Genomic DNA, 23,997 nt, shown 5'->3' on the forward strand with positions numbered 1-23,997 from the left:
TCTCGAGACCAGCCCGGGCAAAACTCCATCTCTACAAAAAAATACAAAAATTAGCTGGGTGTGGTGGCATGTACCTGTAGTCCCAACTACTCAGGAGGCTGAGGTGGGAGAATCACTTGAGCCCAGCAGGTCGAGGCTGCAGTGAGCTATGATTGCAGCACTGCACTCCAGCCTGGGGAACAGAGTGAGACTCTATCTCAAAACAAACAAAAAAACAAAACAAAAACAGCATAAACTTCAAGTCGTAAGTACATACAATTTTATAAAAAACAGGGCTGGAATAATTTATTTTATAAGTTATTCCATAAAATATAATGTTTTCACTTAGCAATGAGGTAATACCTTTATAAATCAGACAGTGAATTTTTATGGTTTAAAATAATAAAACCATTCTTATACACTAAGGGCATATCATCTAGTAGACGCATAAAATAAAATTCAGAAATAATATTCTGCTACCAGAGAATACACCAGAAGGTGAAAAAAAGTGACTTACGTAAAATTCAAAATCAGATATCCTATGGTCAGAACAAAACATGTCTAGACCATTAAGTTAACTGTTTAATTTTTAGGAGAAGGAGGATAATCAGAAAAAAAGTCTTATCTATCATTTTATTTTAAAAAATCAATTTTGCTAAGTTTAATATAGGATCTTTCTATATTCCAACAGTACTTATTATCCAGAAAGTTTTTAAGATTCAAAGCATTAACTCAATTATGCAAATAGCTTCTGTCAAGAAAATCTCTTCCTTCTAAATTTCTAAGACAAGCCTACCCAAGATGCTCCACCGTTTTACCAGGAAGCTAGATGATATCCCATGCCATGCTTTCTCTCCTGGGTTGTGCCGGAAGAGCGTCCTTCTTTGTACTTAAGCTGGAGGTCCCAGCCCTACGGGGATCCCTCCTCTGATTCACAATGTCTAGTTTTTCACTTCAGTGGAAGACTTACTAGGGAACTAGAAATCATGCTTATTTCACATGAACCTTTCACATTTGATTTGAAACATGTTTGAGGATGTCTTTTTCTCTCTAAAACTATCCTTGGGGAGCCTTTGACTAACTACTGTCCATAAAATCACGTCTCTTCTTGGAGTTTCTGAGACATACAGAGAAAGGTAGGTGGGAGAGAAAGTGAGTGATGGCCTCTTTTTGGAATTTATTGATCATATTTATGAACCATTAAAAATATGAACTATTCGTATTAGTCATTTTTCTACAGCTGCTTTATCCTGGAAACTGAAAAGATTCTGCAATGGAAATTGCATGCATCATAATCTGTTAATGAACATAGCATGACTTTCTCTTTAAAAATGAGCAGGATTTGGGAGGGTTTGAAAGTTTCTCTGCTACTCCACTCAAATTATACTGAGGAAAAGAAATTCACTTTAAAAACAATTGGGTTTTCCAAGTTTAATTCAAGGTTAGATAATGGCATTTGTCTTGTTTTGTTAGGTGACACTTTTACTAAGCAACCTAACTCTTCCAAATGACATAAATTCATGAGCTTGCATTTTATTACTAAAATGTATAAAAATGCTTATAGATAAGAAAACATTTTAATAAGTATGTTAGAGAATACTTATATTAAATGAATATAACTATTCATTTAATATTTAATGAGTTAATATTAAATTATTAATATTAAATGAATCATTAAGTTATTAAGTTATCATTAACTTAATATTAAATGAATCATTAAGTCTAGGAAAATAGTTTCTTTGGACTTCATAATATTATTATAAATCATTAAATGTACCATTGTATCTACCTGCAATTTTAGTTTAATTTCTTCAACAGAGATCTACTTAGAACTATAAAGATCTATAGTAATATGGTTAATTATAGCTACAGCATTTCTCTATGACTGTGTAGAGTCAATTCATTTTTCAGATTCTCTAATAGTCCATTAAAAATATATACCAGGTTTCCTAATCAATTGATACATCAAAAAATGCAGTAGGAGAGTAATTCTCATATGCAAATAGTGAGTTATCACTTTATTCACTGATATTTCCTTTTATGGTAACCAAACCCACACAAAGTCATTTTTGGCACCCACTGCCAACAAAGGAGCGGAATTCCAAATACAGTTTTGCATTCACAGTTAAAATTTTCTCTAGTGGGTTTTGAGTGTTATGAAAGGAGTAAGATAATTGACTGGAGAATAAAACTCAGGGGCTATGACTCTGGGTTTCCTGTGGATACTGCTACAGCCCACAGGAGTCCTCCAGTCAATAAAGACAGACATTGTCTGGCAGGCTCATCATACTCTTCAGATGGGGATCATGTAAAAAAAGAGATTACCTCTGCATGGCTATTTCAGTGGTAATGGAACTAAAGGAACTAAAGGAACTGAAGTGAAAGAAAATATCACAGGGAAGAGCTGGCATTCTTCTAGAAGTGTGCCCTCTCCTTTGGCCACTCTTGAGAGTCCCACTCAAATAAGTTTGGTACCCAGTTAAATAATGTCCTCAGACAAGCTCCCAAAGGAAAGACACAGAAACAGCCTCCTGGATGGACCTCCTCAGAGGTCTCTTCAGGATAACGACTGGGTGGCATTGGCAGGAAGACAGGCTTGCTCTGCAGAAGAATAAAGACCTACAGTACCCAAGGTTGTCAACCTGGGATCTTTTGCTTAGAAAAACATTATCTCAGAAAAAACTTTACCTCAGGAAATTAGTCATTACTTGAGTGGTGGCAAAAGTCAAGTGAGCATTAAATAATGACATCCTAAATAATGACAGTATAAAATGACTGGCAGCAAACACAGCTTCTCCACTTCCAACATTTAAAAAATAAAACATTTTTTAAAATGTAAATGGTCACTTGCTCTTTTCTTGAGGATTTGGTGGTATGACACTTATAAACATTTGGTCTTTTCTTGAGGATTTTGTAGTATGACACTTGTAAACAAAATATGTGTCTTATGGTAATAATTAGTGAATGACATTTTAGAAGGGACATCATTGTGTTTGTTATTAAAATGCCATAGATCAATTGTAAAATCTTTTAAAAATGCATGAACACCTCAGGGCATCGTAGTTATAACACTGATCCCACGAGTCACTTAGACACTCATTGCCCAACCACCGTTCAGAGCATATAGGCTCAGGGAGTATGGGATGAGGGGAAAAAGGAACCACCAAGAAAGAAGGCATGATGAGTGCCAGAGTCCAGCTGAATAAAGACTTATTTCCACAGGAGGATTTTTTAAAAGGTGCCTTCCTGAGAGCCAAATTCATTATAAAGGCTTCTTTTAGTAAAAATTCCCATAACAACCTCAATTCCCTCCAAAATGAGCAAGTTGCCACTATATGGAGAAAACTGTATTATATACAATCCTGCCAAGCAATACAGAAAATTTTTGGAGAAAAGTAAAAATATTGTGATGATCATCCTCTAATTTGATGTAATTAAAATCTAGTTTGATATTTAAAACCTAATGAGAAATGGTCATATTTTTCAATGTGGGCTGCAATGCAGGCATGATCGCATATATTTGTAGAGTTTGCCTATTTAGTCAAGATATTTATGATTTATTTTGGCTATGGCATGCTGCTTTTAATATTTTGTCATATCTTTTAAAATAATTTTTTAAATTTTGATTTCACCTTTCTACTGAGATATTTTCTCATTATATAGCAAAAGTTATTAGGATTTACTAAGTAGAGTCTCACATGAAAATAAACTTTGTCAGAAATAAATTCTGTGAAATAAAGCTATTTTAATTATAACAATGATAATTAATTATAATTAAGACTGGTGGGCCGGGCGTGGTGGCTCACGCCTGTAATCCCAGCACTTTGGCAGGCCGAGGTCAAGAGATCGAGACCATCCTGGCCAACATGATGAAACCCCGTCTCTACTAAAAATACAAAAATGAGCCAGGCATGGTATCAGGTGCCTGTAGTCCCAGATACTTGGGAGGCTGAGGCAGGAGAATCACTTGAACCCAGGAGGCAGAGGTTGCAGTGAGCCGAGATTGTGCCTCTGCACTCCAGCCTAGCTAGCGACAGAGCAAGACTCAGTCTCAAAAAAAAAAAAAAAAAAAAAAAAAAAGACTAGTCTACTACGAAAAACAAAATACAACAAAACAACACTTTTCTCTCTAGATGGAAAATATATTGTTTCCTCCCTGATTTGATGACAAAATCAGTTTATATATGAGCCCATGGTAGGCCAAAACAGCTTTTCAAGTTTAATGTAACAAGAGAATAAGAATAAATAAATTTTAGTTATTAACCTGTTATCCACATATCAAAAAACTGCATCACAACCGTCTTTGATTTCCAAGATGCCAACTCTCCTCACAGGAACTCATGCACAACTTCTGGGAATCTAAAAGATGAAGAAGAAGATTTAAATGATGATGACACCTGTAATGAATTTAATAAGCATGCTCATTCTTCTTCACTCACAGAACCTACCTTCCTTTAAGAAAGAAAATTTGGAACTGGATCTCTCAAGAAGCTATATTCCCCCCCACCCCCCACAAGAAAGGATTTCCTTTCTTTTAACATAGTTTAAATATTTTGAATAACTACTTGTATTTAAAAGGAATTCCCTGTAACAGTGAAATGCTAGAGTTAAAACTTCAGGTATCAGAACTAGAAATTGTGTCATTGTAGTCCATGATACGGTTCTGCCATAAAGCTGAGATTTCCAAAGAACATCTTTAGGTGTATCAGCAACTAAACTTCGCAGGTGAAGTCTTAGATAACCTCGTTGTAAATTTGTTTCTATAGTTTATTTCAGCAATGTTATAGTTTGTGCTAAAATTAAATTCTGAAATAGGAATCTAAACCCAATCAAAGCAAAATTCAGTCTTTCCAAAGTCTAGTAAGTAATGAAGAAAGGAACTTTTCATATATAGAATTAATATTTATTCAAGTATGATCCAAAGAAATGCATGGAAGGTCAAACTACCTAATCCAAATAGATTAATCAATGATCTTAACAGAGTTTATCTCCCAGTATAAAAGACCTACTTAAAAATATTATAATGATACTCATAATTGTATATTTGTTATTTTTTTTTAAATTGCTCTTTCTTCCTGACAAGTTAATACAAAACTCTCGTAAGAATAACTAAAGAATTAAACAACAGTTTAAATGCGCTTTCCTGCAGTAGCACTTCATGTGAACATTCAAAGTGCTTAAAGGAAGTAGTTTGCTTTAGTTTCCCCCTCATTTCTGCACATCACTGCGGTAGCACTTCAGGACACCCTGTGCACTTGAGACATGAATCATTATAAGCAAGTAGGCCCACTCGGTTCCTCAAAAGACACAAAAGGTGCAAAAATAGCTTCTGCAATTGAAGGAAGAACCACGTCAGTAACCAGATGAATGTGGGTGGTCACATAAGATTCTGGTGCTGCAAAGGGCAAATTATTAAGCAAATGCTAGATTTATTTTCTTTTTTAAACTTTATTCTTCTTGCCTGAAATCAACGGTTTGCTGGTATCCAAAGTGACACCTGACAAGGTCTACTATTCTCAAAATTGAAACTTTCATCAATGCTAAAGAGCATGATTCATTAACATAGAAGGAATAGAGGTGATATCCTAAAAAAATACACATTTTCTATAAGATAATTAACTGTAGTTTTAACACACTAAATATCACATCTTTTTAAAAAATCAAATGAAATCACTTCAAAAAACACCACAAAAACTATAATCTAGTCTAAAGTAAAGCATGGCATTCCTCAAAAAAAAAAAAAAAAAAAAAAAAAAAAAAACAAAATTATTTTGTAAAAAAAACAAAGGACATCCCAAAAAAAAAAAAAAAAAAAAAAAAAGAAATCACTGAGTTATTTTGTACTACAAACAAAATACACCCAAGACATAAATGGGCCAAGGTTCTAAAGAGACAGATATTTATAGGGAGCCTTAACTTGCAGTAGTCAACGACTACCTGTGACTGGTAATCTCACAGTCACCAAATTAAGAGGCAAGAAGGTAAAAGAAGAGCTTAATTTTCAGTAGGCCAGCCAATCTCCCTTCCCCTACAGAAATCATCACTCCTACCAGCAGCATCCACAGGCAAAACAGAGCATGTCAGTGCGCCCCAACAAGCTGTGATGGGACAGCATTCCCAGTTCTGACTCGCTTTTCCAGTCTTACTTTCTAAGATGATGGCTACTGGAAATGCTAAACATTCCTTTCATGACATGTACATGTATTTGAAATTATAGATTACAGATGATCCCCCTTTTTACCTGGTAAGAGGATTCGAAAATTGGTTCTGTTGCATCACTCATGACCTTTTAAATGTTTGGGTTTCTCTTGAAGAAGAGAATGGTAATCATGTTATACTTATCTTTACCTTACAGAAAGTTCCAGATAATTAGTGTGATTTTAAAGCAAAGATGCAAATGATATTAACATGAAAGATATGATATCAATTTCGGAATTTCTGCACAAATCATTTTGTTATAAATTGAAATCAGTAATGGCCTCTACATGGGACTTGGTTATTGTTATTATTGAAATGGAGATATGGAGATGCCATCTCAGAAATTTATTTTTTGCATTAATTTTAAGTGAGTTTTTGTGTCTTTATTTCTCCATCAAAATAAAAGAAAAACCTTTTATCAAACAGCTCTTGAGAATGTATTATGACAACTCATGCTCCTATTCTTAAGAAATCAACAGTTTACATAGTATGTTATTAAAGAAATGAACGAAAGGAGGAAAGATGATTATTTCTTTAACTTTGCTTTTAGATTGTTAGATTCATAAGAACTTACCAGGTAATGAAATCTTAATATTTAATAAAAGAAACAAGTTTTCAGAAATAGTGCTAATGAACCTTGATAAATATCCCAAGGTCATTTAAAATTCCTTCCTAAATATGAAGTAAAAATTATATTTCACTTTACCACATATAGGATGGTTTTTCTGTCGACCTGCAGGTTGAAAGAGACCCTTGAAAATATTTTCCAATCCTCCATCTCCTATTTGTAATAAAAACTTGGAAGATTTGAGTATTACTGTTTCTATCCCAGTGGTTTCGCAGCCTTCCCATTCTTAGAAGAGAAAAAATCCTTGGCATTAGTTACTTGTTCTTGGATGCTTATGGGTTACTACTATTAAGCTAAGCAAGAGTCAAGCTACTGATTGATAGATAATAGATAGACATTTAAAAAATATCCATTGTTAGTGGGATTGTCTTTTTCCATTCTCTACTTTTCCAAATTGTTTCAAAACAAGTTATAAATGCTTTAATATGACTCTTACATGAATCTAGCAAGAGGTGAAGGTTTCATTGGCAGAACTCGCAAGTACCTCTCATCACCCTTGTTTTTTCTGAGGTTAAATAAATACACACTATATCACAATTTTAGGAGAAGAGCTGATAAGGTAAACCAGTTACACTTTAGATGAGCATTATTATAATTAAAAACAGTCATTATTGGCTGGGTATAGTGGCTCACACCTGTAATCCCAGCACTTGGGGAGGATTGCTTAAGACCAGGAGGTTGAGACCAGTCTGGGCAACATAGCAAGACCCTATCTCTACAAAAAAAATTTAGGCAGGTGTGGTGGTGCACATCTGTAGTCCCTGTTACTTGGGAGGCTGAGGTGAGAAGATCATTTGAACCCAGAGATTTGGGGCTGCAGTGAGCTATAACTGCACCAGCCTGGGGGATAGAGTGAGACCCTGTCCCCCGCTGCCAAAAAAAAATCAAAACCACAACAATGAAAGCAATTCTTATAAACTCAATGGAAAAATGGCAAATAGGAACTGGAAACAAGATATGATAGCTTTATTTCTCAGTAAAAAGGAGTGTTTAAGTATTACATGTTTAAAAGAATGAACACTACTCTTCACTAGAGAAGAGACACTTTACTCTTATAGTAGGGAATAGAAAAAATTCAAAAGTAGTGACTAAAGATGGGAGAAGAGCACTGAAAGAGATATCAATGTTCAAGATATACTCCATCAATTTCACACGGTTTTTGTAGAGGCATCTTTTCCTCTCTACAAAAAAAAAAAAAAGACTCTAAATGGGCCCATTGTTCCACTTCGGAGTGCCTAGAGTGGCAAAGAAAGAAGAGGTTGGGAAGGACTAGAGAAGGCAGGTACAGGATAGACAATACACACACACACACACACACACACACATACACATACACATTGACAGGATAACTATAAGCTAGATCTTTAGCAATATTTTTGATAAAAAGGTAATGAATGAGGTTGGTGATGAAATGTAAAAAAGAAAACATATTAAAGGTACATGACTAGGGAAAGAGAAACATGGTAGTTTTGGAACATGGGGCAATTCATTACTGGAACAACTCTGTAGAAGGTTTTGAAAAGTCAAGAAGGTGCATGGAAAGAAGGATTCCCACAGAGTTTTCATAATAGAAGGCTGGGGCAAATTGAGTCCAAATTATCCAGAAACTGCCCATAAAAATGATACCAAAGCTACATATGGTCTATTGCTGATTCTCAGCAGGTAGTGCAGGAGAACAGAAAAGATAGGAAACAAAGCATTGCATAAATTAAAACTAGTGAAAACAAACAAAAACAGGTAATGTGCATTAGAGATTGTAACTTAAGCCTCTTTAAATAGGATTTCTGATTATTCTATGATACTTTAAGACATTTACTGAATGCCTACGATGTGCCAGAAATGGGCTACATTTACACAATACAGAAAAAGACAAGACAAGCACTGCATTTAAGAGCTCAGAGCTGGCTGGGTGTGGTGGCTCACACCTGTAATCCCAGCACTTTGGGAGGCCCAGGCGGGCAGATCACTTGAGGTCAGGACTTCAAGACCAGCCTGGCCAACATGGTGAAACCCCGTTTCTACTAAAAATACAAAAATTATGCCGGGCGCGGTGGCTCACGCCTGTAATCCCAGCCCTTTGGGAGGCCGAGGTGGGCGAATCACGAGGTCAGGAGATTGAGACCATCCTGGCGAACACGTTGAAACCCCGTCTCTACTAAAAATACAAAAAAGTTAGACGGGCGTGGTGGCGGGCACCTGTAGTCCCAGCTTCTCGGGAGGCTGAGGCAGGAGAATGGCATGAATCCGGGAGGCCGTGGAAGTTGCAGTGAGCCGAGATTGCGCCACTGCACTCCAGCGTGGGAGACAGAGCAAGACTCCGTCTCAAAAAAAAAAAAAACAAAAACAAAAATTATCTGGGTGTGGTGGCTGGAACCTGCAATCCCAACTACTCGGGTGGCTGAGGCAGGAAAATCACTTGAACCCCAGGAGGCAGAGGTTGCAGTGGGCCGAGATCACACCACTGCACTCCAGCCTGGGCAACAGAGCAAGACTCCATCTCAAAAACAAAAACAGAAACAAAACAAACAAACAGAAAAGAGCTCAGAGCATCAGGAGGTCGTGATATTTGTGAATTCGTTCAACAAATGACATAAATATAAACAGATTACAAGGGAGATTGCAAGAGGGAATGGTCACTCCTTTCTGGAAAGTCAGAAAAGGTTTTCTAGATGTAACGACACTGAACTTCATATTTAAAGAAAACTATATATGCTAATATATAGAAATGCACAGTTATCAATGTTAGATTGAGAAACAAATACATTTGTCAGATGAAATAAAAATATAAGACTCTATCATTCTGGTTTCTCTATGGTTGTATATACTTTATTTTAGTGTGGTGGAAGGTTGGTTCATGAGGATGCTTGGGGAATAAGGTGTTCTAGCTAATATAACCTTATGGCTAGGTAAAGACCACAGATAAATCATTTTTTTAAACATCTGGTAGTAATTTATTTTCAAAAGTAAGCTAGCTTTTGCCTTGAGTTAATTACAGTCTACTAACCATAGTTGAATCTTCCTTTGATGAATCGGGATCATATAGCGTTCTCTAGTCATTCTGCATCTTGGCTGTGCTTATCTGGTATTGACCATGCAAACTTCTCCCAACATGTGTCCTTAAAACACATATCATGTTTTCTAAGATAAGAGCTACAACCTAGGTTTGTTTTCTTGACCCAATTTGACACCACGTACGTCATATACCTGACTAACTTGATTTTAGGAGCAAATATATAACTACAAACTTCTACTACTATTTAAATGTTTAGCTTATTCTAAATAATATAGGCAGTGTTTAGGGCTGTGGAATAATTTAGAAACCATTGAATTTAATCTATCAGGCAACTAACAAATGAACCAGAGAAGTCAAAAGACTTGCTTAGGGACCCACAGCTCATTATGATAGTTCTGGTCTGCAGCTTAGGTCTTTAAACTGTCAAGTCAATTATTTTCCATTATCCACACTATGTCCTCTTATTCAAAGTTTATTTATCTAACCCTACTGCAGAAATCGATTGAATGAGTAAAGAAGTAAAAAATGAAGAATAATTTTGAAATTCAAATGAGCAAAGATATGTATAATCCACAATCAAAGAAACAGAAAATAAGAGTAGTTAAGGACCAATGCTCCACTGAACTGTTTATCAATTTTTATAGTAAATAAAAATCAATTCAACAAAATTTTAATTTTTCCAAAATGAGTAAATGATAGAAAAATTAGAAGTAAAGATAATCAATTTCTACAAGCAGTGCATTATTTAGTATCGAAAGCAAAAATAATTACTTAATTTACAACCAATTTTCAGTATAAGCTATTTTCTAAGATTTTTATGTTCTTATAATGAAAATTTTAAAGTAAATATTTTAAGGAGAGTTATGAGATCATCTTCCTAAAAGCAAAGATAGCTCTTTCATTGAGAGTCAATGGAGGTAAGCCCCTTGTTCACAATACCAAAATTTCACCTAGGAGACCTGTGAAGACATGGTAACACCACCTCCATAGGCAATACTTCTGCTGCATTGGTTTTGCGAAAGGGCAGAGCCAAGTAGATGTTTTGTATAATCAAAAATATTTTTTGTTTTCTCTTTTGTGATACATTTTCTCACTTTTATTTTTTTTCCGTCCCTTCAGTTTCCTCTATCTTATTCCTTAATATGATGGTAGGTAAATAACTACTTCTAGCCAAGCCATCTTAAACATTTAATTTTTAACTAAATATTTGGAGAGACAGGGATAAAAGCAAATAAGGTTTATTTGACTACCACACTCTAGTGAGAAGTATGTATGACACAACAAAGTCATAACTCCAATGTATTGCTCTCTCAAGTTTTATCGTTTACAATGCTTATGTTTACTATTTGGTTGCTGCAGATATACATAAATAAGGTCATGATTCTCCAATTTTCTTTTTACTCCTAGGTATGCCAAGACTAGCATAAAGAAACGCCGCTGTTAACTTTGGATTATGTACACAAAGAGAACAGAGAAATCAAATCATAAAATATGCATTATATTCATAAGTATTCATATAACAGGTTGACCTTGCCTGAAGAAAATCCATTTTTGAGGGAAGATCCTCCTGCATCAGTGGAAATAATACCCAAAGCAATGAAAGCACAGCTGAAAATTTGAATTGCATCCCACATTTCATGCTACAAATGATTCTCAGATGTGATGAAAAAGAAAATTGTCTTCAGTCTACCTATAGTAGGTCTACACACAATAAAAATCCCTCAAAAACAAATCAAGGCAAAGCCTATGACATATCATATAACCTAATCAGACAGACCCTATCTACTTCTAATAACTGAGCTGCTGAAAGAATCAATTCTATTTCCTCTCTTGACAATTTTCCTAGAGAGTGGGGAAACTGGTCTGTGTGCCTGTGTAGAGATATACAACCTCAGGAAACCAAAGAACAAATCTGGACTCGCACTGTCCCAGGTTCTATAAGGTACATAGGGTAAGTGGATACTATCTCTCAAGACTTCAGAAATTGACATGAGGTTAGCACACAGCAAATAATCTGAACATCAGTTGTTGTCAGAGCTTAGGAACCATATGATCAAAAATGGCTTGAACAATCAGGAAACACTAGACAGAGGGAAGGGGCTCAAGTGGAAGCCATGATTTACACAAATGAGTTAACTAGATAAAGCTTTATTATTACCTGTGCTACATGGTTATTCAGGTACCTCCTTGACATTTTGATAAACTGTGAATGGTATTCATATTTTTTGTCTCATCTCAGAATATATCATTGCTTACAAAGTTTAAGGCTAAAAAAATTCAAGTTTCAAGCAGGCATTTATAAGATCCTATTGGGCAAATTCTGTCAGGCAATTCCAGAATTCCATCTGCAGGCTTATTCACTCAGTCAAATTACATTTTTTCCAAAGCTCATATATACTAATGTGATGAAATAAAATATTGCTAAAATGCAACCTTCATATTTCTTTGTTTGAATCCAGATATTACTGTCTCGTTTACCAAAAAAATCCCCACATATGTATAAATTTAAATCAATTTCAATGACACCAAGTAAGAATTAAAAATAGTGTGCATGTGTAGGATCACGATAAATGAGACAACACTCTGCTTTCAAAGAGCTTACTGTCTAACGAGTAAGGAAAGCATATGAACAATAAGCTATGAAAGCAACAGAGGCATGAAATGGTGTTGTGAGTATACAAAGACAAGACATTGCTTACAAATGCTGCATTTAAGGAACACTATCTTAGATTTTGAAAGAAGGCTCAGATTTGCAGGCAGAGATGTATTTAATGTGAGGTTATTATTGTGACATAGACAAGAGAAGGGGTGTTGGAGAAACAGTCTGTGTGCCTAGAACATTAGGCAGACTGAGGTGATGGTTGTGGCAGAAGGCAAAGAACTTTAGTTGGCAGACACGGAGAGACATCAGTGGTTCTGAGAAGACAACTGCCACAGTCACAGAGACACTTTAGAAAGCTATTATATCCCATCTCTTTCCATCCCTTTCAGGCAAACTCTGCAAATGTATAGCCCGAAAAAGAATCAAGATTAAGAAGAAGTTTGTTTTAAGGCAAGGAGACTTGGAGCAAAGGAGGAAAAGATACAAGTAATAAGATAACGGAATAAACTCTTTTAAAAATGGGATACTATGCAGCCATAAAAAAGAATGAGTTCACGTCCTTTGCAGGGACATGGATGAAGCTGGAAGCCATCATTTTCAGCAAACTAATACAGGAACAGAAAAATACTGCATGTTCTCACTCATAAGTGGGAGATGAACAATGAGAACACACAGACACAGGGAAGGGAACATCACACACCACGGCCTGTCAGTAGGTGGAGGACAAGGGGAGGGAGAGCATTAGGACAAATACCTCATGCATGCAGGGCTTAAAACCTAGATGACAGGTTGATAGGTGCAGCAGACCACCATGGCACATGTATACCTATGTAAAAAACCTGAACATTCTGCACATGCATCCCACAATTTAAAGTAAAATAATAAATAAATAAATAAATAAATAAATAAATAAATAAATAAATAAACAAACATTTCATTAAAGAATGAATGAAAAATATTGGGAACCAAAAAGGAACTCAAAAGCATAGATAAGGAATCTGTGTCAGAAGAAACCATGAAAATTTTTCTGTTTTAGAATGAAGGGAAGGAAGATATAATGAAGCAAGATAACTTTTTTGATAGAAAAGAAACTGAGGAGTTCCCTTAGATGTTCTTATTTTCTCAGAAAAGTGGAAGGTAAGGTCTGCTGATGGGAGCAGGGAACTAGCTCTGCTAGAGGGGCTTGATGAGTGGAGAACAGTCAATTTGCCTGGAGTATTAGTACTCGTAGCAGTCTTAGGAAAAAAACACTACTTCTTATTAGGCTATTTAAAAAGAATATTTTCCAAACTTTTTTCTGAGTCAATAACCATATCCAAATAATTTAATAATATATTCAAAAGTTTATCTTTTATTCTAAAATAAAACTCTTAAGATGATTAATTATAACCTATTATGTATGAACAGTAGATTTAAGACTATTATATTTTTTAAAAACTGTGTATATATCTCATAATTCTATATAACTACCTAGAGTATCAAATTGTGATACTCATGCTGTGCTTCGTCGTATAGGCATTTAGGGAATATTTACTGATGACTTGAATATTTACTTTTTAGCATCATTAGTGACTGAGGTGATTCTTCTCAGTGAATTAATCAATAATTTAACAAAGGAAATTGATGACGATTCTATGCCACATTTCTTTCCCGATACCATGATTACCAAAATATGTATTGCTTGATACTATGGGCAGAGTAAGGTGTCAATTCTAGTCTATTTAGGGATTACAAAGGAACTCCATATTTTATAATTTCTTAATTTCTTTCTTTCTCTTTCTTTCTACCCCTCCCCTCCCCTCCTCTCCCCCTCTCCCCTCCCCTCCCCTCTCCTTCCCTTCCCTTCCCTTCCTCTCTCTCTCTTCCTTTCCTTTGTTCTTTCAGACAGGGTCTAGCTCTGTCACGCCCAGACTAAAGTGCCTCCCTCTGCCTCCAGCCTCAGTCTTTCAAGTAGCTGGGACTATAGGTGCCCACCACCACGTCTGGCAAATTTTTATATTTTTCATAGCAACAGGGTTTCACTATGTTGCCCAGGCTGGTCTCAAACTCCTGGGCTCAAGCGATCTGCCCGCCTTGGTCTCCCAAAGTGTTGGGATTACAGGTGTGAGCTACTGTGCTTAGCCCTCATGGTTTATCATTTCTAATCGTCTACTTAAAATGAAGTCATATGGGAGAAATTTATCTGGACTCAAAATAAGGAAGAATTTTATTTTTATTTAAAATTAGCTTTATAAACACTACATTTTAAGCCTGTTCTATGTCTCTCTTTGGGCTGACTGATAGAAAGCTAAGATCTAAATCTGTGGCCGTCCTATAGGAAGGATCTAGACCTTCTAGGCATGTGTTTTGGTCACTAACATCATTTCTAGCTTCAAATACTATTTCTACTTTTCTTTCCCATTATACTGACAATTAATATGTACACAAACAAACACGCCCATCTCAATAATGGGGACTATTAGAAAAGGCAATAAATGTAGCTAGAAACTGTTTCCAAAGTTGAATCTATTTGTATATTTCAATAGTTTGAGCAACACAACTGTGAAGACTAATTGGTTCCAGCTCTGTGAAAAATGACAGAAACTCTCTGAATATGTGCGTTTTCCTTAGCCTTCAACTGTATTGATTCCAAGAGAAGAAGAGCTTTCATAAATACAACAGAAAAGGTACATATAACCTAACTGGATAGGAACACTAATTATTTTTGCTTCTCTAAGGAACTGTTTAAGAATAATATGGAAATAATATGGTCAAATTACATTATCTTTGAGCCATGGTCAAATTTCCATGCTACTGTCAAAGCTCTGTCAAAGCTCAGCAGCAGACAAAGCAAATTCATCTGACATATTCTTGAACATGGATAACTTACACTGGCAGATCCTACACACAAATCCTGTGCAGTGTACTGAAGCAGGTGGATGAAGGTTTTGTTTCTGTTGAACACCCATGGGGTTATAAAATCAGATTTAGAAACATGTACTTTAATAAGTTTTGAAGCCATTTGATCAGAAAGCATTACAAGTCTCAAATTGACCTCCACTTTTAAGGTAAAGCTTCAAGTATCCTAAGTGTCACTCCAATTTTAAACAATGAATTAAAGAGCCTGAAAATAATTTTCCATTTTCAGTGTCATTTTGATTAACCAATTATATGTGATCTAATTTGATATTTCTCTTCAAATAAATGTAAACACTAAAGAGTGTGTGTTTGGAATTCGTAATTTGGGTTTCAGTCAGCAGTTAGCAATATCTAATATAAGCATATTGGCTTAATTTCTATATTCTTCACACTCATATAAATAATTTGAAGAATGCAATTTAAACAATGCAACCAGAAGTTATTTGCCCTGAAAAAATTATAATAAATTAAAAAATGGTTTTTAGTTTTGAAAGCAGTTTGACAAAATCTGCAGGCCTGTGAATAGTCTGAATTCATATAATTTTCAGTGATTTCTCTTTATCGATGTTATTTGGAATCTCACTTTCATTCTTTCTCAGATATCACCGAAGGGAAAAAATTTGCTTAAAAAAACCCAACCCACCTAATCAAGAATTCTTCATTAGCACAGATTGTCATCAAAACAAACAAAAGTAGAGAAAAATAAGCAAAAACAAGTAATCAAATAAAAACAAAGGAAATTGCAACATAAAGTATTTTAATCATTTTGTCCAGTTTCTATCAGACTTGCTCTGGTTCCACTGAGGGCCTCAGATAAGGTGCCAGAACTAATTTTATTGCAGCTTCTGCTCTCTGATTTTAACATGGATGTAAATTATTTGAATAAATATTTATAGATTATAGTGAGTCTTTCAATAGGTAACTAGCAATACAATATAGAGAAGAAAATGTTTTAGTAACATCTTGTCTATGTATATTATTTTTCAAAACTTATTTCAGCCTCACAATAACCTTGTAATGGAAGAGGAGCATGAGAAAACTGATGCTCAGAAAGGTTAAGCAATTGTCAAAGCAATTTCTCAAAGATCACACAGCAGTGGGTCACTCCTTAGCCTCCTGCTTCTCAGTGCAAGGCTGTTTCCATGGACGGCACATGAACATAGGTTTAAGATCCCATCTGCCGTGAACTAACCGTGGGTGAATCCCTTTTGGAGCTTGAGTTTCTGCATACGTAAGATGGGTACAGTAAAGGTGCTGGCCCATTTCTCCACCATTCTATGGGTGACCCCACGTGGAGAGGACACATGAAAGTGACCTTTCAATTTTAAATTGCCAAGCAGTAGCATGACTGTTACTGTCATTGATACTAATGAACAAAGCGGTTTTATTGCTGACTAAAGAAACCCAAGCTGAAGAAATGTTAAGGTCTAGGTCCTAACTAAAACTTCCTGCTTCACGGAGGGCCCTGACTAAGTCCTATCAGCACAGTAAACAGTCAGAAAGCTTTTACACAGTGACTACAGTTGACTCTTGAATGCCGCAGGCATTAGGATGTTAATCTCACCCTTACCCTGGACCGAGCAGTTGAAAATCCGCATATAATTTTTGACTCCCCCAAAACTTAACTAATAGACTACTGTTGAACAGAAGCCTTACCAATAACCTAAGCAGTGGATGAACACATATTTTGTATGTTGTCTGTATTATATACTGTACTCCTACAATAATAAGCTAGAAAAAATGTTATTAAGAAAATCATAAGGAAGTGAAAATAAATTTACTGTACTGTATTGTATTTACTGATCCCATAAGTTTTCATCATCTGTTTACAGGATGAATTATCTGTCGGAAATGGTGGCAACTGCAGCTGTAGACCTCACACTATGGTACACGTTAAGCAATTCAGCTTTTTCTCTTTTTTTCTTTTCTTTTCTTTTTTTTTTTTTTTTTTTTTTTTTGAGACGGAGTCTTGCTCTGTCCCCCAGGCTGGAGTGCAGTGGTGCGATCTTGGCTCACTGCAAGCTCTGCCTCCCGGGTTCACACCATCCTCCTGCCTCAGCCTCCCGAATAGCTGGGACTACAGGTGTCGCCACCACACCTGGCTAATTTTTGTATTTTTAGTAGAGATGGGGTTTCACTGTGTTAGCCAGGATGGTCTCGATCTCCTGACCTCGTGATCCACCTGCCTCAGCCTCCCAAAGTGCTGGGATTACAGGCTTGAGCCACAATGCCCGGCCCAGCTTTTTCTTTCTAATGTCATGACTTTCCTCTGCTTCTGGGGAGCACTTCTAGCACTAGTAATGGCACTTCCTATGGGTCCCATGGTGTTATTCAAGGTTTAAACTATTGCATTAAACATGATTTAAAAAATGTGCAAGAACCATAAGAGATCACTTTTTATTGTGTCTGCAATTTGCTGGGAGACAAACCATTCACACGGAGATGATTGGCGTCACATGGCGTTTTAAGTGAATGCTTGCAACACTTGAGCTCACTGCAGTAGCAACAGGAGGGAACTACAAAATTATTACGGTAGTATAGCAGGTCCAACAGTTAATTTTATGCAGATTTAATACCGCATCTTTACCTGTGTTTACATGTCTCTCACTGTGAATGGTGCCACATATGGTCTATGTATGTGCATAAGTTTTGGCAAATTTTAACTTTTTATAATAGATGTATGTATATTTCATGGTAGTAGATGATAAAATAGACTAGTATCTACATATATTTTATACACTCATAACACATCTAACTTTTTCTTTTTTTGATGTTTCCAGATTTTTTAATATTTCTGATATTTTATTTATTAAATAGAAACCACCTTAACATCAACCCAATGCTTACAAGTTCTGGATGAAAAATTTTTTAAAAAATTTAGAATTCATTAAACTTCATCTATCCAAGTGACTCCAAACTGATGTGAAATATTTAGTTCTAAATGACTTCACAATACTTTCTTACATGGAACAAATAGTTGTAACTCATCAAAAGTAACAAGTCTGAAATACTTTGGTCAAGGAGACAGTAATTAGGATTTTAAGCTAATAAGGGCATAAATATTTTAGATTGAGAATGGAGACAGTATCACCCAAAAGTGTAAACCAAATGCTATTCTTCCTGAATAACAGTTTTCCATTGTGTACACATGTGCTTGGGGTGCTCAAATAGTATGGACAAAATACTCCCTTATTCCCAATTTTGCTTTCTGCAGTTTCAGTTACCCTCAGTCAACCATGGTCAGAAAATAGGTGAGAACAGTACAATAACATATTTTGAGGGTGAGAGACCACACTCACACAACTTTTATTACAATATATTGTTATAATTGTTCTTTCTAATTATTATTGTTGTTAATCTCTTACTGTGTCTAAGTTATAAATGAAACTTTATCATAGGTATGTATGCATAGAAGAAATCACAGTATACATAGGATTCAGTATCCTCTATGGTTTCAGGCATTCATTTGGGGGTCTTGGAATATATCCCTCATGGATAAGGGAGACTACTGTACACACAGGTCTGGAAAAATCCTCTTTTTTGCCACAAACATAGTGATTATATGTCAAGGAGGAATATTATAAATAATTCTGACTTGGGCTTCTAGGTAACAGTAGCTGGTGCCTGTTAAACATTAAAAAGGATTTTCATCCTGAGAAGCCATAAGGAATGTCTCTCTCTCTTTGTTTTGGGTGGTGAGGAGAAGTCAGGGATTTCTTTGGTCATTGCCACTACCGTGAGTGGAGACAGCCTGATGGCACATCTGATACGCAGAGGAGACAGTCAGACACCCCAACAAAAGAAACTAGCTCCTCAAGGCTTCATAGATCTCTGGAGCAAGCTTTGCCTGAAAGCACACCACCCCTGTATTGTTGCAATTCATGGATCAATAATGTTTCCATTTTTGCTTTAAATAGTTCCTGTCAAGTTCCCCGTTCCTTGCTGTCAATAGTGTCATACAAATGCTATAATTAAAACGCCTTGGTTGAAACAGGTTTGGTTGGCTTGTGCTTCCCCCTTTCTAGGTCCACCTGCATGCTCATGAAGACGGCACGAAACCAAGAAATAGCAAGGTTGTACAGTGTTTCGCCTGGGTTGCAATTTTCTGCCTAACCTACCCTCTCAAAATGAGAAGAGATTATGCTCTTAAGTGTTTAGGGACAAGGATGACCTCATGAAGATGGGGTTGATTGATGAGGTACATAGTCTTTCAAGTGAAGACAGAACTGAGTCTCAATTCTAATGCACAATTCACCAGCTATGAGATCTTGGTTATATAACTAATTCTCCTAACATGTTTCTTTATTATGAAATGGGATACTAATAGTTATTATGCCAGCTGGTTGTGAGTATTAAATGAGATAGCACATGCAAAAATTCAGGACAATACCTAGCACTTGTAAAATGTCATAAAATATTGGCATTCTTATTTATATATTAGCAGAGTTAAGTTTCCAGAAGCTATAAATACAGGCAAACATTACATTTATAAAAGTAGGTACTTGACTTTTATTGTTTGAGCTATAGGGGTAACAAGTGTCCATAAGTTGAAAATGGTTATTTGATTTTGCATGTATGCAAACATATGTGAAATATGTGTTTATATCTGTAGATTTTGTCTTAGCACAGGTTAAATATTGAAAACATGAAATATTACTTAAAGCATGAAATGCTTAAAAGGCAAACTGTTCTTAATGTATTTCATAAACTAAAAATTACTACATATAATATAAATGTCAAAATTTCTGCTTTAGAGTTTGTTTTTGTATTATGTCGTAATGACTGGCCATTAAATGTAACTCATTTTTTTGGCTTGTCAGTGGGAAACATCATTCTCGTCCTAAGTGCAGTCCAGGAGGAGACAGCGGTCTCTATGGTACCACCTAGGTATCCTTAAAAGACAGATAGGAATGTGAATCTTGTCCACTTCAGGGACAGCCATTTCTTGTTGAGGGGCTAAACCACTAAGAAAGGAGGAGAGAGAGCATCAGGCATTATCTCTTCTTGGAAGAACTGAATATTCATATTGTCACTAGTCACTATTTCAGTGACTAAAAATTAGTAAATTTCTGGTCATCAGTAGGCAGCTGCAGCATCAACATATTATTTGAAAAACCAACACCTGCCGAAAGCATGTTTTCCCCAAAACCTTATTGATGTCCCAAATATCAGAGTTGTCAACTAACTTCTATAATGCAATCTGAAACTGTAATTAAAGTCCAAGATGGTAGAATAGCAAACTAGTGACACCAAACAGCAGGGATGCCTCTGGGCTAAGATGCAGCTAGTACACAAACATAGTCCCTTTGCAGTGTAGCAGGGAAGGATACATCAGCACCAGGCTCATGACAGGAATCCAGCATCACTGATTAGTTTGAAATTTTCCTTGCTCATTTGTGCATGAAAAGCCACATATCATTTAATGCCAATGAGTAGAGTCTTCTCAAACCAGGGTCAAATTGCTAAAGGTTATTTTTTTCTCCTACTGAAAAACCTTATTTTTTCCCAATAACTTTCCCAGAAATTAGACTAAGCAGCAAATATTTTCCCTTTACTTCAGACTTATGGTCTGGGCTACCACACACCCAGGTAGCAGCAAAAAAACACTGAAAATGTCTGCATTTGGCTGGTATGGAATAAATGGTCTTAATAGCTCACAAATATCTGAGGAATTAAACCTAGGAAGATAGCATCACCACATTCAGCTGCTGAAGTGTGTGTCTATTACTTCAATTTTTAGATGACAATATTCAATTAACCACCATGATACTGTATTAGTCATTATTAACACTTACTAAGCACCTCTGCCTCTAGTATGCAAAGTGCAGAATTCAAGTTTAATACGGTTGGACTCTAACTGCCAGATGGCATCTTCACTTGATTTATGCTTCTCTATGAAACAATGGGTTCTTTTCCAAGCTAATCACCCTAAGTTTCTAAGTATTTGGCCTTCATCTTTATATATGCCCAATATGCTCAGAAACAAGAAATGCATGACTAATCATAAGTACATTTATAAATTTTCTGCTTAGAGTGATAAGCATCTTTCTTACAAGAATGATTTAATTTGTTGAGAGAGATTAAAATTTAAAACCAGAAGCTAAAATCTTAGAAATGGCTTCTCTTTAATATTCTCAGGGATGACAAACAGAAAATAAAAAAGAGAGAATTTGAGAGGCTTAGGAGGAGGAATCCCTCTGCATAGAAGGTGCTATGAAAATAATTCAATGAACTGGCTCTATTATATAAAACTGGTGTGTTCTAACACTGACTGTCTCTCCCTAGGCTAATCCAAACGGCTCAGAAAGGCCATGTGCTCTACCAGACAATAGTTTTAGAAGATCATAATTTTATCTTTTGTTGCTTTTTGATGATAACGAGTAATTAATGGCATTTCTTGACAAAGACTAGTTACATAGTGATAATTAGGCAGAAACCTCTACATTTTGACCAGAGTGAATACTGTAGGAGTCACCTCACTGTATGATGTGGGGAACATAATGGGCTGAGCCTGCACAAGGGAAAGAGGCCAGGGTAGCCCATGTGATGGCTCAGCTTGCCCTGTCTATTTGGTTCTTATGCCGTCTGTAGGTCAGAAGAGAGGACCTTTCCCAGGGATTCACCAGGTATGAGGTCAAGCAGTGGCCAGTGTCAAAAAAAAAAGAAAAAGAAAAAAAGGAGAACAAGGGAATACACACAATACTTGCAGGCAAGAGGTACTATGATAGCATAAAAAGAATACTAGATTAAGGCAAATGTCAGCATACCATAAAATACATTCTCACCAGAATTGCTTGAACCCTGGAGGTGGAGGTTGCAGTGAGTCAAGATCGCGCCACTGCACTCCAGCCTAGGCGACAGAGTGAGACTCTGTCTCAAAAAACAAACAAACAAACAAAAAACAAAAAAAATAACCATTTGAGAGAGTTAGATAACATTCTCACTTGCGAAAGCTAAATAAGGCCAACAATCACCGAGATAGTGATTGCCAGTAATTACAAGAATCTAAGCTAAGCTAATTCTCTTTTACTCCAGATCTAGTATTTCCACAGCACCTCTCAATTAGCAGATCAATTCAGCTCTCCTGATTATGTACCCTTGCATAAGTCACTTCCACTTAGTGGGACTTGGTTTTCCCATCTATAAAATGGACACAATAATTCCTGCCTTGCTGTCTTCCTGGGTTACTGTAAGAACTAAATGAATCTCCATACGTGAAAACAATATGAAAATGAAAATCACTAGATCATTGTAAGATAAGAATTTTAAATCCATGGCCCTTCTCAATCACAGTTTTATAGATGTCCCCATCACAGGCCTTCTGTGTCATGACTGAAGTTCTAACATGGTTCATTTGTATTAATCTTTAAATGTAAGTATATCCTTCTCCCTAAAACTCTCCACAAGTCCTTTTCTATGAAACCACAAGATAGACATCTACTAATCATTCCATCTCACTATGCCATGTTAATCTCTTAGACTGGAGTATGAGGCCCCTGGAGGTTGGGATTCTGCCTGTATTTGTTAATATACTACCAGCTGCTGTAACAAACAAAATCCAAAACGCATAAGGGCTCATTCTCAATAGCAATCTAAAATGTGTGTTCTGATAGATGCGTGGCTCCACACTGGGAGGAATTAAAAAGCCCAAACTCCTTCAAACTTACGGCTTCACCATCTGCAACAAGGATTCAATGTTCTGCCATGATTATGGCAAAAGCACAGAAGCATAGAGGGTAAACCAGGGGAGGGTTCGATGAGTCAGGTGATGAAGTTGCACCCAGGGACTTTCCCCCACATTCCATTCACTAGAACTCAGCCACATGGCTCATCTGTCTGTAGCAAGGCCTGGGAGATGCAGTCTAACTGTGAGTCCAGGAAGAACAGGACATAGGTTTGGTGAACAGCCAGCCAGTCTCTGCCACCCTCATACTCGAAATTTAAAAGATGCTTTCTAATGTATGAATGAACTGACTAGTACATCCAAGTCTTGGCCATGAAGTAATAAAGGAAAACAAAAAAAAAGAAAAAGAAAAAGAAAACTACTATATGTAAATCATGTTCACAGCTCTAATTCACTTAATTTCACAAATCACTGTTTGCCTTTCTTTTCCTAATATATGCAAACCCAATTTTAAGGATGAAAAATGACATGGCCAAAAGAAAAAAGAAAAGCATCATAAACAAAGCTTAAAGTTTCTAAAAAAGAATCACTCCCTAATAAGGGAATATCATGGAGAGAAGAGAATCATGAACACAGACAGAATTTTCTAGCAATACACAAAGAAAAGATAAAGAGAATGTGATAGCTTCTACTTGTGCAATTTACTTAGGGATTTTACATTTTTATACTAAGAAGTAAAGTCCTGCCGAGTTTCTGTAGCTAAGCTAGATTTTACAACACAAAATTCTGATTTTGATGCTTTAATATCTAAGTTGTTTTAAAATCAATTGAGTTTAAGGACTGATCAAATGCATGAATTAAAAAAAGATCTTTGGCATTTTTAAGTAAAGTCACTAAGTACAGCAAGAATGGATGCGGGGTCTTTTAAAGGCCTCATATAAAACTCTGTAGTATGTACTTTTAAATGTCTGCATTTGACCAGGTCAAGATTGCTAGTGTATTTAATTCTTACTAAAAGAAATCTATGAAGTGTAAGGTTAAACTCCAACTGGTAG

The 23,997-nt window shown here is 36.1% G+C and overlaps 1 protein-coding gene across 6 annotated transcripts in view; it reads right to left on the reverse strand.

The window, feature by feature from the left end:
* Positions 1-23,997, reverse strand: part of HIVEP2 (HIVEP zinc finger 2) — a 198,922-nt gene that overhangs the window by 28,572 nt on the left and 146,353 nt on the right. For all 6 annotated transcript variants that reach the window (XM_023183790.2, XM_023183795.2, XM_023183789.1 and 3 more), the window contains one exon: positions 4,244-4,338. The gene's annotated coding sequence lies outside the window, so the exon portion shown is untranslated. The remainder of the gene's footprint in view (positions 1-4,243; positions 4,339-23,997) is intronic.

Source organism: Piliocolobus tephrosceles, chromosome 5 (genome assembly GCF_002776525.5).
Source record: "Piliocolobus tephrosceles isolate RC106 chromosome 5, ASM277652v3, whole genome shotgun sequence".
Taxonomy (NCBI): Eukaryota; Metazoa; Chordata; class Mammalia; order Primates; family Cercopithecidae; genus Piliocolobus; species Piliocolobus tephrosceles.